Source organism: Mustela nigripes, chromosome X (assembly GCF_022355385.1).
Source record: "Mustela nigripes isolate SB6536 chromosome X, MUSNIG.SB6536, whole genome shotgun sequence".
NCBI lineage: Eukaryota > Metazoa > Chordata > Mammalia > Carnivora > Mustelidae > Mustela > Mustela nigripes.
The window spans coordinates 12,712,686-12,732,552 of NC_081575.1; the positions used below are offsets into that span (position 1 = coordinate 12,712,686).

The 19,867-nt window shown below is 38.0% G+C and overlaps 1 long non-coding RNA gene and 1 pseudogene across 2 annotated transcripts in view; one reads left to right on the forward strand and one right to left on the reverse strand.

The window, feature by feature from the left end:
* Positions 1-19,867, forward strand: part of LOC132007811 (uncharacterized) — a 96,938-nt gene that overhangs the window by 26,185 nt on the left and 50,886 nt on the right. The gene's annotated exons all lie outside the window — the stretch shown is intronic.
* On the reverse strand, positions 1,104-2,631 carry LOC132007622 (ferritin heavy chain-like; annotated as a pseudogene).

The window sequence follows — 19,867 nt, forward strand, 5'->3', positions numbered from 1 at the left end:
CATCCATGTTGTTGCAAATGGCAAGATTTCATTTCTTTTGATGGCTGCATAGTATTCCATTGTGTATATATACCACATCTTCTTGATCCATTCATCTGTTGATGGACATCTAGGTTCTTTCCATACTGCAAAGAAGACATCCAGATTTTAGAGCTTTTTTAAAAAAATATTATGGCTATGAGTCCTTTCTCAGATACAGGGTTTGCAAATACTGTTTCCAAGACCGTAGCTTGTATTTTCATCCTCATAACTGAGTCACATAGCAAACGTTTTAGATTTGGATGCAGTTCAATTTATCCTTTTATAAAAACTTTTATTTGTTTATTTAGCATGCATGTGAGCTGGCGAGGAGCAAAGGGCGACAGAGAGAATCTCAAGCAGACAACACACTGAGTGCTGAGCCTGACATGGGGCTTGAACTCATGGCCCCAAGATCATGACCTGAGCCTAAATCAAGAGTCAGACACTTAATCAACTGAGCCACCCAAGTGCCCCTCAGTTTATCATTTTTAAATAGATCATGCCTTAATGTCCACATTTAGAACTCTTCCACTAATGCTAATCCATAAGCTTTTTCTCATCTAAAAAATATTTTATAGTTTCACACTTTAGATTTATTCTGGTGTGCCATTTTGAGGTAATTTTTATAAGGTACGAGGTTTAGATTGATTTTCTTTTTGGCCTATAGATGTCTGATTCCTCTAGCACCACTTATTAAAAAGATAATCCTTGCTCTGTTGAATTGCTTATGCAGTTTTTTTCCCCCCACAAATCAGTCGAGTATATTGGTTTGGGTATATTTCCAGGTTTCCTCTTCTGTTCCATTGCTGCATGTGTTTACCCTCTGCCAACCCCACACTGCCTTGATTGCTGTAAGCTTTTATATCAGGTAGAGTGATTTCTCCCACTTTAATATTTTGTGGCAAGATTATTTGGGGGGGGTTACCACATAAATTTATTTTGAAGGAATATTACAAATGAAAGAAGTTAAATTGATGTTTTGGTATAACTTACAGAAATAGTATAAATGTAACCCAACATGCATGCATTGCCTTGGTGACCAGGGAGGTCACCCTTGAGGCTATGGGAAGACAGCCTAAGGCTTAGCTCTCATTATCACTGTTTCCCAGGGTGTGCTTGTCAGAAAGATACTCTGCCATGCCAGGTTAGGGAGCCCCCCATCTTGCTCAGGTTGGTTACATGGTCACCCAGTTCTTTGATGGATTTTACCAGACCCAGGTAATGACTCTCAGTGAAGGCCCACAAACGGCATCATTTTTTTTCAGTGGCCAGTTTGTCCAGTTCCAGTGGTGACTGACTGACGCTCTTTCCCAAGTGTAATGCACACCGCATTGCATTCGGTCCATTTTCCCAGTAATCATGGTCCAGTTCCTTGATATCCTGAAGGAAGATTTGGCCACCATGTTGGTCCTGCAGCTTCCTCAGTTTCTCAGCTCACCATCTTCTCCTAAGATCGGTGAAGGAAATATTTGGCAAAGTTCTTCGAAGTCACATCTTTGTGGTCAAAGTAGTAAGACACAGATGGGGAGACATAGGTATAGAGCTCCACGTGGGTCTGGCGATTGAGGGCGGCCTCTGAGTCCTGGTGGTAGTTCTGGTGCAACTGTAAGAGGGATGTAGTCATCACGGCAGCCACCGAGGAGAGGCAGTGTCAAGTGGCAGTGGCTGCATGGCGCTGCAGTGGTAATGGGGGCCTTGGGACGGTCTGTGGGTACTGTGAGGAGATGGCAGAGGGTTGACTCTGAGCAGCCACCGGGGGGTGGGGCGGGGGACAAGTGCTGGGTTCTGTCCAAGCACTGTTGAAGTAGGAAACTTCACTGACTCTCGGTGGAGACTCAATATTCTGTGGCAAGATTGCTTTAATTATTCTTGGTCCTGTAACATTTTATATAAGCTTAAAAATAATCTTATCTGTAGTACAAAAACCTTTGCTGGAGTTTTGATAGGGATTTCGTTAAACCTGTATTTAAATTTGGAGGAACTGACATCTTCATTGTGTTGAGTTTTCCAGTTGATGGGTGTGGTCTGGACATGTATTTCCATTTCTTTAGGTCTTTGCTTTTTTTCACCAGCATTTTGTGATTTTTAGCATATAGATTTTATATAGTTGAACCTTGAACAAGACAGGTTTGAACTGCACGGGTCCACTTACATGCAGATTTTTAAAAAGATTTTATTTGAGACAGAGCATGAGCTTGAGTGGGGAAGGAGCAGAATGGGAGGGAGAGGGACAACCAGACTCCTGCTGAGCAGGGAGCTAACCCAGGGCTTGATCCCAGCATAGTGAGATCATGACCGGAGATGTAGTCAGAAGCTTAACTGACTGAGCCACCCAGGCGCCCCTGGGGATCCTTCCCTTCCCTTCCCTGCCCTTCCCTTCTTCTTTTTGAGTATAGTTGACACATAGTGTTACATTAGTTCCCTGTATACAGCATAGTGATTTGACAAACTTATACATTATGCTATATTCATTGCAAGTGAAGCTGCCATCTGTCCTGATACATCACTATCACAGTATCATTGACTGTATTCCTTATGCTGTGACTTTTATTCCCATGACTTACTTATTCTGTAACTGATAGCCTGTATCTCCCACTCTCCTTTACCCATTTTGCCCAAGCCCAACCGTCTTTCTCTCTGGCAACCATCAGTTTGTCCTCTGTATTTATAGGTCAGTTTTGCTTTCTGTTTATCCTTTTTTTTTTTTTAAAGATTCTTCTAATGAGTGAAAATCCTATGGTATTTGTCTTTCTCAGTCTGACTTATTTTACTTAGCATGATACCCTCTAGGTCCATCCATGTTGTTTCAAATGGCACTACCTCATCATTTTTTATGGTTGCATAATATTCCATCATGTGTGTGTGTGTGTGTGTGTGTGTGTGTACACACACACACCACATCTTCCTTACCCATTTGTTTACTGAAGGACACTTCAATATTGTAAATAATGCTTCAGTAAACATAGGGGTACATATATCTTTTCAAATTAGTGTTTTCATCTTCTTTGGGTAAATACCTAATAGAGGAACTATTGGTTCATGTAGTATTTGTTTTTAATTTTTTGAGGACTCCATACTTTTTTTCACAGGGACTGTATTAATTTGCATTCCCATCAACAGTTTCTTTTTCTTCACATCCTTGACAACACTTGTTTCTTGTCTTTGATTTCAGCCATTCTGTGAGGTGTAAAGTGGTATCTCATTGTGGCTTTGATTTGCATTTTCCTGATGATGAGTGATGTTGAGCATCTTTTCACATCTCTTGGCCATCTGGATGTCATCGTCTTAGGAAAATGTCTGTTCAAGTATCCTGCCCATTTTTAAATCAGATTGGTTTTTTGGTGTTGAGTTGTATAAGTTCATTATATATTATAGATATTAACCCCTTGTCAGAGATATCATTTGCAAATATCCTCTCCCAATGGATAGGTTGTCTTTTGGTTTTCTTGATGGTTTCCCTTGCTGTGCAGAAGCTTTTTATTTTGAAGTAGTCCCCCAAATTACTTTTTGCTTTTGTTCTCCTTGCCTCAGGAGGCACATCTAGAAAAATGTTGCTATGGCCAGTGTCAGAGAAATTACTCTCCGTTCTCTTGTAGGATTCTTACTGTTTCAGATCTCACATTTAGGCTTTAATCCATTTTGAGTTTATTTTTGTCTGTGGTGTGGGAAAGTGGTCCAGTTTCATTCTTTTACATGTTGCTGTCCAGTTCTCCCAGCACCATGTAGTGAAGAGACTGTCTTTTCCCCATTGTATATTCTTGCCTCCTCTGTCATAGATGAATTGACCATATAATTGTGGGTTTATTTTAGGGCTCTTTATTCTTTTCCACTGATCTTTGTGTCTATTTTTTTTTCCAGTGCCATACTGTTTTGATTACTATGGCTTTGTAGTATGTCTTGAAATCTGGGATTGTAATACCTCCAGCCTTGTTTGTCTTTCACAAGATTGCTTTGGCTATTTAAGGTCTTTTTTAGTTCCATACAAATTTTGGTATTGTTTGTTCTAGGTTTGTGAAAAATGCTGTTGATATTTTGATAGTGATTGCACTGACTGTAGACTGGTTTGGGTAATGTGGACATTTTAACAACAGTATTCTTCTAGTCCATGATGGAATATCCTTCCACTTGTTTGTGTCATCTTCAGTTTCTTTCATCACTGCTTTATCGTTTCAGAGTATAGGTCTTTCACTTCTTTGGTTAAGTTTACTCCTAAGTATTTTATTCTTTTGGTCCAATTGTAAATGTTGTTGTTACTTTCTCTTTCTGCTACTTTGTTATTATATACATGGGTTCCTTACAGTCCTCTAAATGTATTTTTCTTATGATTTTCTTATTAATATTTTCTTTAGCTTATTTTATTATAAGAATACAGTATAAAATACATATAAAATACATGTTAATCAACTGTTTATGTTGTTGGTAATGCTTCAGTCAACAGTCAGCTATTGGTTGTTAAGTTTTGGGGGTCTGAAAAGGTATACAGGGATTTTCAACTATATGGGGTTTGGCATCCCTAAGCCCCATGTTGTCAGGGGTCAACTGTACATGTTTTGGTGGGTGTATATCTACATATTTCATTTTCTTTGGAGTAATTTTAAATACTACTGTGTTTTTGTTTTCCCATACACATTGGAATGCAGTTGATTTTTGCACATTGATTTTATATCTTCTGACCTTGATGAAAGCACTCCTAGTTCTAGAAGTTTATTTTTCTTTTTGTAGATTGCTTGAGGTTTTCTATGATGAAATCTGTAATTTCATATTATTTGCAAATAGGTATAGTTTTATTTCTTCATTTTCAATCTATATGCATTTATATATATATATATATAATATGTATATATATAATATGTATATATATACACATATGTATATATATCTAACTATAATTGTTAGAACTCTCAGTACTATGTTGAATCACAGTGGTGAAACAAAAAAATCCTTGTCTTAAACCAAGAAACAGATTCTTAACTACAGAAAACAAACTGATGGATACCAGAGAGGATGAGGATGGAGGGATGGGTGGACTAGGTGATGGGGATTGTAAAGTACACTTATCATGATGAGCACTGAGTAATGTATAGAATTCTTGAATCACTATATTGTACACCTGAATCTAATATAACACTCTGTGTTAACTCTACTGGAATTAAAATGAAAAACTTAATAAAAATTCCTTGACTTGTTCCTGATCTTAGTTGGGAAAGTATTCCGTCTTTCTACAATACATACAATGTTAGATGTAGGCACTTCATAGATTTTCTTTATTGAGTTGAGGGTAATATTCCTCTTTTCTGAGCCAAGAATTTTTTTAAAGATCATGGATGGATACTGGATTTTGTCATGCTTTTTCTCTGTCAATTGACAGGGTCATAGCATTTTCCCTTTTTAGCTTCTTGATAATGTGGAATATAGTGGTTGACTCTCAAATGCTGAAACAGCCTTGCATACCTAGAAAATCCCACTTGGTCATGGTATATATATTTGTATATTGTCAGATTTAGTTGCCTATTGTTGAGGATTTTTGCATGTAATTTCATTAGTGATATTGATCTTTTTTCTTTTTTGTACTTTGTCTGGTTTTATATATGGTAATAATGGTCTCCTAAAATGAGTTGGGAAATTCTCCCACATTTTTGTGTTCAGGAACAGTTTATGTAAAGTTGAAGTTAATTATTTGTATGTTTGGTAGAATTCCTCAGTGAAACAGTATAGTTCTGGAGATTTCTTTTTGGGGAATTTTTAAATTTTAAATTCAGCTTCTTTCATGGTTGTAGGGCTATTCAACTTATTCATCTTGTTTGAGCTTTGCTGGTTTGTTGTCTTCAAGGAATTTGTCTATTTCTTCTAAGTTGTTGAATTTATGAGCATAAAGTTGTTTGTAGTTTTGTATTCCCTTATTACATTTTGATGGTTGCAGGTTCTATAGTAATAGTCTCTATTTTATTCCTGATATTGGTGGTTTGTTTCTTCTCTTTTTATTTCTTGTCAGTGTTGCCAGAGGTTTATCAATTTTATTGATTTTTTCCAAAAGAAACACGTTTTTATTTAATTATTTTTCTCTATTGTTTTGTTATTAATTTCATTGGTTTCTGCTCTTATATTTAGTATTTTCTTCCTCCTGCTTGCTTTTTTTTCCTTGTGTTTTCTTGAGTTAAGAATGTGGATTGTTTATTTGAAATCTTTTTTCATTCTAATGTAATCATTATTGCTATACATTTCTTTCTTGGCACTGCTTCAGCTGCATTCCCCCAAAATTGATGTGTTATAATTTTATTCAGTTTGATGTATTTTTGGATTTCCCTCGAGACTTCCTCTTTGACACATGACTTATTTAAAAGGTCCTTGTTTGATTTTCATATGATTAGATATTTTCCTTTTGTCTTTCTATTATTGACTTCTAGTTTGATTCTGTTATCGTCAGATAATACACTGTATAATTTCAATTTTTAAAATCTGTCTTATGACCCAGAATATGGTCTATATTTATAAATATTCCATGGCTCTTGAAAAAAGATGGTATTCTGCTGTTGGGTGGAGTGTTGATTGTGTTGTTCACATGATGTGTGTTGCTAATTTTTTGTCTAGCAGTTCTGTCAGTTGCTGAGAGAGGGGTGTTGAAGTCCTCAACTATAATTTGAGATTTATCTGTTAATCTTTCCAGCTTGATCAGTTTTAGCATGTGTTTTGAGGTTCTGCTTTTTGGTGTACACAGTTAGAATCTTTTTTTTTTTTAAAGATTTCACCTATTTATTTGACAGGCAGAGATCATAAGTAGACAGAGAGGCAGGCAGAGAGGGGGAATCAGGCTCCCTGCTGAGCAGAAAACCCATTGCGGGGCTTGATTCCAGGACCCTGAGATCATGACCTGAGCTAAAGGCAGAGGCTTTAACCCACTGAGCCACCCAGGCGCTACACAGTTGGAATCTTTTTTTTTTTTAAAGATTTTATTTATTTATTTGACAGAGAGAGAGATCACAAATAGGCAGAGAGGCAGGCAGAGAGAGAGAGAGGAGGAAGCAGGCTCCCTGCTGAGTAGAGAGCCTGACATGGGGCTTGATCCCAGGACCCTGGGATCATGACCTGAGCCAAAGGCAGAGGCTTTAACCCACTGAGCCACCCAGGTGCCCCAACACGTTGGAATCTTTAAGATTTCCTGGTAGATTAATCTTTTTAGCATTCTGTGTCTCTCTTTATCATCTGTTTTGTTCTTTGCTCTAATGTTTATTTATTTTATTTTATTTTTTAAAAGATTTTTATTTATTTATTTGACAGAGAGAGATCACAAGTAGGTAGAGAGACAGGCAGAGAGAGAGGAAGGGAAGCAGGCTCCCTGCTGAGCAGAGAGCCTGATGTGGAGCTCAATCCCAGGACCCCGGGATCATGACCTGAGCCGAAGGCAGAGGTTTAACCCACTGAGCTACCCAGGCACCCCTGATTTTTTTTTTTAAGTAAACTCTGCCCCCATTGTGAGGCTTGAACTCATAACCCTGAGATCAAGAGTCACATACTGTACCAACTGAGCCAGCTAGGTGCCCCTGGTGTTTACTTTGATATTATTGTAGCCACTCTCTTGTTTTTACTATTAACAATTGCACAAAGTATGTTTCCCCTATCCTTTTGCTTTCATCGTACTCATGTTGTTGAATTTGAAGTGTCTTATAAATAGTATCTAGTTGGGTTATGGTTTTTTTTAACCACTCTGACAATTTCTGTCTTTTGGTGTATTTAGACCATTTGTACTAAATATTATTATTGATATGTTAGTGCTTAAGTCTGTCATTTTGTTATTTGTATTCTCCCTGCCCCAGTTGACATTCCTTAATTCTCTTTATATGCCTTTTTGTGGGTTACTTGAAACATTTTTAGAATTCTGTCTTGATTTATTTATAATTTTTAAGTGTAGCTTGTGTCATTTTTGTAGCTCTCGGTCTGGGTTTTTACGATGTACGTATGTGAGTTATCACAGTCTATTGGCATCAGTGTTTTAATACTTCAAGTGAAGTACGGAGCCTTACCTTGATTTTGGTTCCTTAACCTTCCTCACTTTTAAATGTCATTGTCTTGATAATCAGATGGTGTTTTTTGTTTTAATTATCAAATATGATTTATGAAACTCATGAAATATGTATATATATATATTTTTTCAATTGCTTCACCCATTTATTTCTTCCTATCCAGTTCTTTCTTTTATCATTTGCATCTCTTTTAAAAACTTCCTTTAAGGGTTGCCTGGGAGGCTCAGTGGGTTATGGTCTCTGCCTTCAGCTCAGGTCATGATCCCAGGGTCCTGGGATTGAGCCCCACATTGGGCTCTCTGCTCAGTGGGGAGCCTGCTTTCTCCTCTCTCTGCTTGCCTCTCTGCCTACTTGTCATCTCTGTCTGTCAAAGAAATAAAAATAAAATCTTTAAAAAAAATAAAAACTTTCTTTAAGTAGGAGGAGCAAGGTGGTGGAGGAGTAGGAGACCTAAAGTTTGTCTGGTCCCACGAGTTTGGCTAGATATCAAACCATTCTGAACACCTACATATGCAACAGGAGATCAAAGAGAAGAATAGCAACAATTCTATGAATGGGAAAGCAACCACTTTCTGGAAGGTAGGATATGTGGAGAAGTGAATCCAAGGCAATATTTGGGCAGATAGACCACAGAGGGAGGGAGCCTCCGTGGGCTGGGTCCCAGCAAGGGAGAGAGCAGCAGGGGACAAAATTGGGATTTTTAGAAGTTTGCTCTGCTTAGGGATGTTGCTCCAGAGGCTAAGGAACAGGTAGAGCCCTCATGGGGATAGTGTGGTCTCAGGATCTGCAGGGTCACAGAAAGACTGGGCATGTCTGAGTCTGGAAGCGCTCTCAGGATTAGAGTAGGGAAGCCGGCTACAGAGACGGAGCCGAGGAGTGGGCTCTCAGCTTGGAGTTACCTTAATCTGTGATTGGAGACACAGTTGGACCAGTGCTCTTTGAGCAGGAACCCCACAAGCAGCAGATCTGGGGAGTCCTCCTCCTTCCTCCCCCAGGAGGAGTGGCGCAGGGGCACACTGCAGGAATCTGGGTTTGGAGATAACAAATGAGGCCTTGTGCCAGAGACAGAGATGCTTGGTCACAGGCTGAGTGAGCTCAAAGTGTAGCCAGAGACCAGGGATATGGGAGGGATTGACTGCTTTTCTCTGAGGGTGCACTGTGGAGTGGGGCCCTGAGCTCTCAGCTCCTCCAGGCCAGAGACTGGGAGGCCGCCATCTTTGTTCCCATCCTCCAGGGCTTTACAGAAAGCATTCAGGGAACAGAAGCTACGCAGAGTGAACCCAAGCAGATTACTTAGCCTGGCCCCTGGCAAGGGTGGTGTAATTCCGTCTTGGGCAAAGACATTTGAGAATCATTGCAACAGGCCCCTCCCCCAGAAGATCAGCAAGAAATCCAGGCAAGACCAAGTTCACAGATCAATACCTGTAGAACTCCAGAGCTAGCGGAATACAGTGGGGAGAATTCATGGCTTTCCCCCCATGATTCTTTAGTCTTCCAAAGTTAATTTTTTAAAAATTTCTTTATTTTTTGGAATTTTTCTTCTTTCCTATTTTAGCCATCTTATCAATTCCTTTTAAAAATATTTATTAATTTTCATTGTTAAAGTCATATTCTTTTTTAAAATTTATTTTTTATTTTTATTTTTTTTTAAGATTTTTATTTATTTATTTGACAGAGATCACAAGCAGGCAGAGAAGCAGGCAGAGATAGAGGAGGAAGCAGGCTCCCCGCTGAGCAGAGAGCCTGATGCGGGGCTTGATCCCAGGACCCTGGGATCATGACCTGAGCTGAAGACAGAGGCTTAACCCACTTTGCCACCCAGGTGCCCCGTTACAGTCATATTCTAACCCTTCATTGTATTTAACCTTATTTTTTGTATATATATGTTTTTCTTTCTTGAAAATTTCGGGATACAGTTTTTTCTAACAGACCAAAATATACTCTAAATCTAGTGTATGGCTTTGTTCTAGTCTCTTACCTGATCACATTCTCTCCTTTTTTTAAAAAAATTTTTTTCATTCTTTTTTCAATTTCTTATCCTTTTTAAAAATCTTTTTAAAATTTTCATCTTTACAGCCGTATTCCATTCCTTGCTCATATTTACCCTTGTTGTTGTATATATATATATGTTTTTCTTTCTCTAAAATGTTGGGAAGCAGTTTCTTCTAACAGACCAAAATACACCCAAAATCTAGTGTGTAGCTCTGTTCTATTCACCTACCTGATCATATTTTTCTCCCTTTCTTTCCCCCCCAGTTTTGGGTCTCTTCTGATTTGTTTAGTGTATATTTTTCTGGGATTTTAGCATTTTGTTTTAGCATTTAGCATTTTGTTTTTAGCATTTTGTTCTCTTTTAGCATTTTATTCTCTCATTCACCACTCTTCTCTGGACAAAATGGAAAAATGCACCTAAAGAAAAAGAAGGAGAAGCAGTACTGACTGCCAGGGACCTTATCAATACGGACATTAGTAAGGTGTCAGAACTAGAGTTCAGAATGACAATTATAAAGATAATAGCTGGGATTTCAAAAAGCATAGAAGATACTAGAGAATCACTTTTTGGAGAAATAAAAGAACTAAAATCTAACCAAGTCAAAATAAAATAGGCTACTAATGAGGCACAATAAAAAATGGAGGCTCTTTCTGCTAGGATAAATGAGGCAGAAGAGAGAATTAGTGATATAGAAGACCAAATAAGGGAGAATAAAGAAGCTGAGAAAAAGAGAGAAAAACAACCACTGGATCATGAGGGGAGAATTCAAGAGATAAGTGATACCATAAGACAAAATGATACTGGAATAATTGGGATCCCAGAAGAAGAAGAAAGAGAGCAAATTATTATTGGAGCAAATTATAGTGGAGAACTTACCTAATTTGGGGAAGGAAACAGGCATCAGAATCCAGGAGGCACAGAGAACCCCCCTCAAAAACAATAAAAATTGGTTAGTACCCCATCATCTAATAGTAAAACGTATTACAAGTCTCAGAGACAAAGAGAAGATCCTGGAAGCAGCTTGGGACAAGAAGTCTGTAACCTACGATGGTAGAACTATTAGATTGGCAGAAGACCTATCCACAGAGACCTGGCAGGCCAGAAAGGACTGGCATGATGTATTCAGAGCACTAAATGAGAAAAATACGCAGCCAAGAATACTATATCCAGCTAGGCTGTCATTAAAAATAGAAGGAGAGATAAAAAGCTTCCAGGACAAACAAAAACTAAAAGAATTTGCAAACCAATGAGCCCTACAGGAAATATTGAAAGGGGGTCCTCTAAGCAAAGAGAGAGCCTAAAAGTAACATAGACCAGAAAGGAACAGAGACAATATACAGTAATAGTCACCTTACTGGCAGTACAATGACCCTGAATTCATATCTTTCAATAGTTACCTGGAATGTAAATGGGCTAAATGCCCCAATCAAAAGACCAGGGTATCAGAATGGATTAAAAAACAAGACCTATTGATATGCTGTCTGCAAGAGACTCATTTTAGACCAAGAGACACCTCCAGATTTAAAGTGAGAGGGTGGAAAACAATTTACCATGCTAATGGACATCAAAAGAAAGCTGGGGTGGCAATCCTTCTATCAGACAAAATAGATTTTAATCTAAAGACTGTAATAAGAGATGAGGAAAGGCATTACATCATAGTTAAAGGGTCTGTCCAACAGGAGGATCTAACAATTTTAAATATCTATGCCCCTAACATGGGAGCAGCCAATTAATAACAAAATCAAAGAAACACGTTGACAATAATACAATAATAGTAGGAGGCTTTAATGCCCCCCTTGCTGAAGTGTAAAGATCATCTAAGCAAAAGATCAACGAGGAAACAAAGGTTTTAAATGACACACTGGACCAGATGGACATCACAGTTATATTCAGAACATTCCATCCCAAAGCAACAGAATACACAGTCTTCTCTAGTGCACATGGAACATTCTCTGGAATAGATCACATTCTGGGTAACAAATTAGGTCTCAACTAGCACCAAAAGATTGGTATCATCCCTTGCCTCTTTTCATACCACAGTGCTTTGAAAGTAGAACTCAGTCACAAGAGGAAGGTTGGAAAGAACTCAAATACATGGAGACTAAACAGCATCCTTCTAAAGAATGAATGGGTCAACCAGGAGATTAAAGAAGAATTGAAAAATTTCATGGAAACAAATGAAAATGAAAACACAACTGTTCAAAATCTTTGGGATGCAGCAAAGGCAGTCCTGAGAGGAAAATATATAGCAGTACAAGCCTTTCTCAAGATGCAAGAATGGTCTCAAATATACAACCTAACACTATACCTAAAGGAACTGGAGAAAGAGTAGCAAATAAAGCCTAAATCCTCCAGGAGAAGAGATACAGTAAAGATCAGAGCAGAAATCAGTGAAATAGAAACCAGAACAGTAGAACAAATAAACAAAACTAGGAGCTGGTTCTTTGAAAGAATTAATAAGATTGATAACCCCCTGGCCAGCCTTTCAAAAAGAAAAGAGAACTCACATTTTAAAAATCATGAATAAAAGAAGAGAGATCACAACCAACACCAAAGAAATACAAACAATTATTTTTTAATTTTTTAAAAAGATTTTATTTATTTATTTGTCAGAGAGAGAGTGAGAGAGAGAGCAAGTGCGCACACAAGCAGGCAGAGTGGCAGGGAGAGGCAGAGAAGCAGGCTCCCTGCTGAGTAAGGAGCCCGATGCGGGACTTGATAACAGGACACTGGGATCATGACCTGAGCCGAAGGCAGCAGCTTAGCCTGCTGAGCCACCCAGGCGCCCCCAAAATACAAACAATTATAAGAACATATTATGAGCAACTATATGCCAGCAAATTAGAAAATCTGGAAAAAATGGATGCATTCTTAGAGATGTATTAACTACCAAAACTAAACCAGGAAGAAATAGAAAACCTGAATAGACCCAGTAATCAAAAATCTCCCAACAGATAAGAGCCCGGGGCCAGAAGGCTTCTCAGGGAAATTTTACCAAACAATTTAAAGAAGAATTAACCCTATTCTCCTGAAAATGTTTCCAAAAAATGGAAATGGAAAGAAAACTTCCCAACTCATTTTATGAGGTCAGCATTACCTTGATTCCAGAGTGAGACAAAGACCCCATCAAAAAGGAAAATTACAGACCAATATCCCTGATGAACATGGATTCAAAAATTCATAACAAGATACTAGCCAATAGGATCGAATAGTATATTAAAAGGATTATTCACCATGACCAAGTGGGATTTATTCTTGGGCTGTGAGGTTGGTTCAACATCCCCAAATCAATCAATGCAATACAATACATTAATGAAAGAACAAGAATCATATGATACTCTCAATAGAGAAAATCCTTTCTTGATCAAAACACTTCAGTGTAGGGATAGAGGGTACATAACTCAATATCATAAAAACCATCTATGAAAAGCCCACTGTGAATATTATTCTCAATGAAGAAAAACTGAGAGCTTTTACCCTAAGGTCAGGACCACTCTAGGGCTGTCCACTATCACCATTGCTGTTCAGTATAATACTAGAAGTCCTAGCTTCAGCAATCATACAACAAAAAGAAATAAAAGGCATCTGAATTGGCAAAGAAGAAGTCAAACTCTCACTCTTTGCAGATGATATGATACTTTATGTGAAAAACCCAGACAATTCCACCCCCAAACTGCTAGAACACATACAGGAATTGAGTAAAGTGTCAGGATATAAAATCAACACACAAAAATCAGTTGCATTTCTATACACCAACAGTGAGAGAGAAGAAGGAGAAAGTAAGGAGTTAATTCCATTTATAATTGCGCCCCAATCCATAAGATACCTAGGAATAAATCTAACCAAAGAGGCAAAGATTCTATACTCAGAAAACTATAAAGTACCCATGAAAGAAATTGAGGAAGACTCAAAGAAATGGAAAAACGTTCCATCCTCATGGAATAGAAGAACAAATATTGTGAAAATGTCTATGCTACCTAGAGCAGTCTACACATTTAATGCAATCCCTATCAAAATACAATTGACTTTTTTCAAAGAAATTGAAAATGTAATCCTAAGATTTGTATGAAACCAGAAAAGACCCCGAATGGCAATAGGAATGTTGAAAAAGAAAACCAAAGTTGGCGACATCACAATTCTAGACTTCAAGCTGTATTACGAAGCTGTAATCATCAAGACAGTATGGTACTGGCACAAAATAGACACATAGATTAGTGAAACAGAATAGAGAGCCCAGAAATGAACCCTCATCTCTATGGTCAACTAACCTTCGACAAAGCAGGAAAGAATGTCCAATGGAAAAAAGACAGTCTCTTTAACAAATGGTGTTGGGAAAATTGAGCAGTCACATGCAGAAGAGTGAAACTGGACCATTTCCTTACACCACACACAAAAATAGACTCAAAATGGATGAAAGACCTCAATGTGAGACAGGAATCCATCAAAATCCTTGAGGAGAACACAGGCAGCATCCTCTCTGACCTCAGCCACAGGAACCTCTTCCTAGAAACATCACCAAAGGCAAGGGTAAAAATGAACTATTGAGACTTCAAGATCAAAAGCTTTTGCACAGCAAAGGAAATAGTCCACAAAACCAAAAGAGAATAGACAGAATGGAAGAAGATATTTGCATATGATATAGTTAAAAGGCTAGTATCCAAACTGGATAAAGAACTTATCAAACTCAATACCCAAAGAGCAAAGAATCCAATCCAGAAATGGGCAGAAGACATGAACAGATATCTCTGCAAAGAAGACATCCAGATGGCCAACAGACACGTGAAAAAGTGCTCAATATCACTCAGCATCAGGGAAATACAAATCAGAACCACAGTGAGATACCACCTTACACCAGTAAGAATGGCTAAAATTAAACATTTAGGAAACAACAGATGTTGGTGAGGATGTGGAGAAAGGGGAGCCCTCTTCCACTGTTGGTGGGAATGCAAGCTGCTTCAGCCACTCTGGAAAACAGGATGTAGTTTCCTCAAAAAGTTGAAAATACAGCTACCCTGTGACCCAGCAATTGCACTACTGGGTATTTATCCCAAAGATACAAATGTAGTGATTTGAAGGGGCTTGTGCACCCCAATGTTTATGTTTATAGCAACAATGCCCACAATAGTCATATGCAAAGAGCACAGATACCCATCAACAGATGAATGGATAAAGAAGATGTGGTACACACACACACACACACACACACACACACACACACACACACACTGGACCATTACACAGCTATCAAAAAATTGAAGTTTTGCCATTTGCAATGATGAGGATGGGACTAGAGGGTATTATGCTAAGCAAAACAAGTCAATCAGAGAAAGACAATTTTCATATGATCTCATTGATATGAAGAGTTTGAAAAACAAGGTAGAGGATCACGGGGGAAGGGAGGGAAAAATGAAACAAGATGAAACCAGAGATGGAGACAAACCATCAGAGACTCTTAATCTCAGGACACAAACTGAGGGTTGCTGGAGTAGAAGTGGGGTGGACATTGGGGAGGGTATGTGCTATGGTGAGAGCTGTGAATTTTGTAAGGCTGATGAATCACATAATTCTGTCCCTGAAACAAATAATATAGTGTATGTAGTGTAAGGATAGGTCTCCTGAGAGCCAAGTCTTTCCATTCTCCTTTGTCTGAAAATTCCTTTATTTCTCCTTTCCTAAATGATAGTTTCACTACATAGAATATACACTGTAGATATAGATACAGAATTTGTGGTTGACTTTTTTTTTCTAGGACTTGAAGAATGTGCCTCCATGGTTTCAGATGAGAAGTCCACTGTCATTCAGAAACATTGCTCTCTTCTATAAGTAATGTATCAAGTATATCCGGCAGCTATCAGGATTTTTGCCTTTGTCTTTAGTTTTTGGAAGTTTAGTTATGATGTATTTTGCCATGGATTCCTTTGGTTTTATATTGTTTGGGTTCATTCGACATTTTGATTCTGTATGTTTCTTTTGCTAAAATTGAAATTTTTGAAATTTTTAGCTATTATATCTTTGGTGCCACTTTCTTTGTCCTCTGCATCTGGGATTCTGATGACATGAATGTTCCATCTATTTTATTGTCATGCAGGTTTCTGAGTCTCTTCTCACTAGTCTGTATTTTCTCTCTTATCAGGTAATTCTGTTCACTGGTGAGTTCTCTTGCATTTTCTTTAAGTTTGCTGAGTCTATCCTCTGTCATCTCCACTCTGCTTTTGAAGCCATCTAGAGAGGTGTATTCTTTTTTTTAAGTTTATTGTTTTTTTCCCAGCTTTATAATTTCTGTTTTCTTCTTTTTTATATATATAACCTGTAAACTTCTGCTGAGATTTTCTACTTTTTCTAACTTTTTTTTTAGCTAATCTGTAATAGTTGAAATGTTTTTATGATGGCAGCAATTTCAGCATTTGATTCGTTTCAGTGTTGGTGTCACTTGATTGTCTTTTCTTATTCAAGTTATGATTTTCCAAGTTCTTTGTGTAATGAATGGTTTTCAGTTGTTTCCCTGACTTTTTATCTCTTATGTTAGGCCTAGCACACATGTTTTGGCTAATTTTTCTGGGCTGTGATTCCAATGGCAATTTAGCTTTCAAATACTTTGTAATAGTATTTTGGTAATTAAAATTTCAAGTCAGTTGATGCTATGAAATGGAGATGATCTGGGTGGGCCTGACCCTGATCAGGTATGTCCTTTAAAAGCAGAGTTTTCTCCGTTTGCCAACAAAAGGAGAAATCAGATTCAAAGTACATGACAGATTCAGTGAAGCATTGGTAGCTTTGAAGATTTGGGGTTAGGTGGGGAGGGCATGTGGAAAGACCAAAGAATGTTCTCTAGGAGCCAAGAGCCATTTCTGTCTGAGAGCCAGCAAGAAATCAGGGATTTCAGCCCTATAGCCAAATGAAATTTAATTCTGTCAACAAACTTAATGAGTGTGAGAGTGGATTATTCCCTAGAGTCTCCAGATAGGAGCCTAGTTGGCTGACACCTTGACTTTGGCCATGTGAGACTTGAGATGGCTTGCACTTCTGTTTACTGAACTGTGATATAATAAAAATATATTATTTTAAGCCACTACGTTTATGGCAGCTTGTTTTGTGATGATAGAAATCTAACACTCCGTTATTGGTGCTTCATTTATGATGAACATTGCTTTTTCCTGAAGTTCTATTTGAAATGTTGGTACCCCTGGGAGGATAAATGTTCCATTTTAAGAACATTAATTTGAGTTTATAAAAGCTTTATAGTTTTAGCTTATTTTTTAAGTCTATGATACATCTTTTTCTTCTTCGTTTTGATAATTTTTCAATTGTATTAGTCACCATACAGTACATCATTGGTTTTTGATGTAGGGTTCCATGAATCATTGTTTGCATATAATACACAGTACTCCATGAAATACATGCCCTCCTTAATACCCATCACTGGGCTCTCCCATCCCTACCCCTCACCAAAACCCTCAGTTTGATTACTGAAGTCCATAGTCTTTCATGGTTCATCTCCTCTTCTGAGTACCCCCCCTTCCTTTCCCCCTTCCTTCTCCTAATGTCTTTCATGCTATTCCTTATGTTCCACATATAAGTGAAACCGTATGATAATTGTCTTTCTCTGTTTGACTTACTTCACTCAGCATAATCTCTTCCAGTTCCATCCATGTTGATGCACATGTTGGCTATTCATCCTTTCTGATGGCTGAGTAATATTCCATTGTATATATGGGCCACATCTTCTTTATCCATTCGTCTGTTGAAGGGCATCTTAGCTTCTTCCACAGTTTGGCTATTGGGGACATTACTGCTGCTATGAACTTTGGGGTGCATATGGCCCTTCTTTTCACTACATCTGTATCTTTGACCTAAATACCCAGTAGTGTAATTGGTGGGTCATAGGGTATCTCTGTTTTTAACTTTTTGAGGAATCTCCACACTGTTTTCCAAAGTGGCTGCACCAGCTTGCATTCCCACCAATAGTGTAAGAGGGTTCCCCATTCTCCACAACCTCTCCAACATTTGTTGTTTCTTGCCTTGTCAATTTTTGCCATTCTAACTGGTGTAAGGCAATATATCAATTTGGTTTTGATTTGAATTTTCCTGATGGCTAATGATGTTGAGCATTTTTCATGTGTCTGTTAGCCATTCATATGTCTTCTTTGGAGAAGTGTCAGTTCATATCTTCTGCCCATTTTTTGTCTTGATTATTTTTGGGGGGTGTTGAGTTTGAGAAGTTCTTTATAGATCTTGGATACCAACTGTCTATCTGTAGTGACATTTGCAAATGTCTTCTCGCATTCTGTGGGTTGTCTCTTTGTTTTGTTGACTGTTTCCTTTGCTGTGCCCAAGCTTTTTATTTTGATGAAGTTCATATCTTTTTTCCCGAAAGTTTTTATTTTTAAGTAATCTGCACACCCTACGTGGGGCTTGAACTCACAACCCCAAGATCAAGAGTCACATGCTCTACTAACTGAACCAGCCAGGTGCCCCTATGATACATCATGAATAAATTTTGTGTATGAAGTGAAGTTAATATTTAATTTTTTGTTCTTTACAAATATGTATTTTTTCCAGTACTGTTGATGGATAAGATGATCTTTTCCCCCTAGGTTACCTTGCTATCTTTGTCCAAAATCAGTGGACTCTGTACATATGAGTTTATTATTGAACTCTCTATTCTGTTTGCATATATTTGAATTTATTTGGATGGGTGTGTATGACATATCTCATTGTGTTTCTTAAACTTTTGAATTCAGTGTCTTCATATTAAGATTCAATTTTATTGCCACACACTTATCTAGTCTAATGCTTCTAACTGCTGCCTGCTGTGCATAGACCACATTTCTCCCTAACAACTCTCCCAGTTATTGATGTCTAGATTCCTTAAAACACCTTGCTTCCAGATACTGCTACAATGGGTACCTTCTTTTTTTTTTTTTTTTTAAAGATTTTATTTATTTGACAGAGAGAGATCACAAGTAGGCAGAGAAGCAGGCAGAGAGAGAGGGAGAAGCAGGCTCCCCACTGAGCAGAGAGCCCCACGTGGGGCTTGATCCCAGGACCCTGAGATCATGATCTGAGCGGAAGGCAGAGGCTTAACCCACTGAGCCACCCAGGCACCCCCAATGGGTACCTTCTTATGAGTACCCCTCTGGAATCATGTGATAATTTAGTTGGAATGTATATTCAGGAGCGGAATGTGTGGTTCTTAGGATATTCATATTCCTGATCTGTCTAAATGCTGCATTTTTTTTTAGATTGGCTGTGCCAGTCTACAGTCCCACCAGGAGTGCATGTAGATTTCTATACTGCACAGTCATGCCAGTGCTTGGCATTATCATCGTTTATAATTTTCGATAGTTTGAAAGAGAAAGTGCTATTTTTCTGTTTTAATTAATGTTTGCCTTATTACTATGAATTAGAACATATCTCTTTATGCTTTTCAGACCTTTGGATTTCCTCTTTGGTAAATTGCTTGCTTATAATCATTGCCCATTTTTGCCTTGGATTTGTAAAATTGAAGGCTTTTCAACGAACGCCGGGTTAAGGCGCCCAATGCCAATGCTCGTTCTAGATATTTTTCCATTGTCAGTTTTAGACATTGCAAAGAATGTTTTCCGTTCTGTCATATATCAACTAATTTTTTGATTTTCTTATATTATTGAATAGAAGTGCTCAATTTGAGTTTATTAATTATATCAGTTTTGTTTTATAAATGTTTCTTTTATGTTTTTAAAGATTTTATTTATTTGACAGATAGAGATCACAAGTAGGCAGAGAGGCAGGCAGAGAGAGAGGGGGAGGCAGGCTCCCTGCTGAGCAGAGAGCCTGATGTGGGGCTCAATCCCAG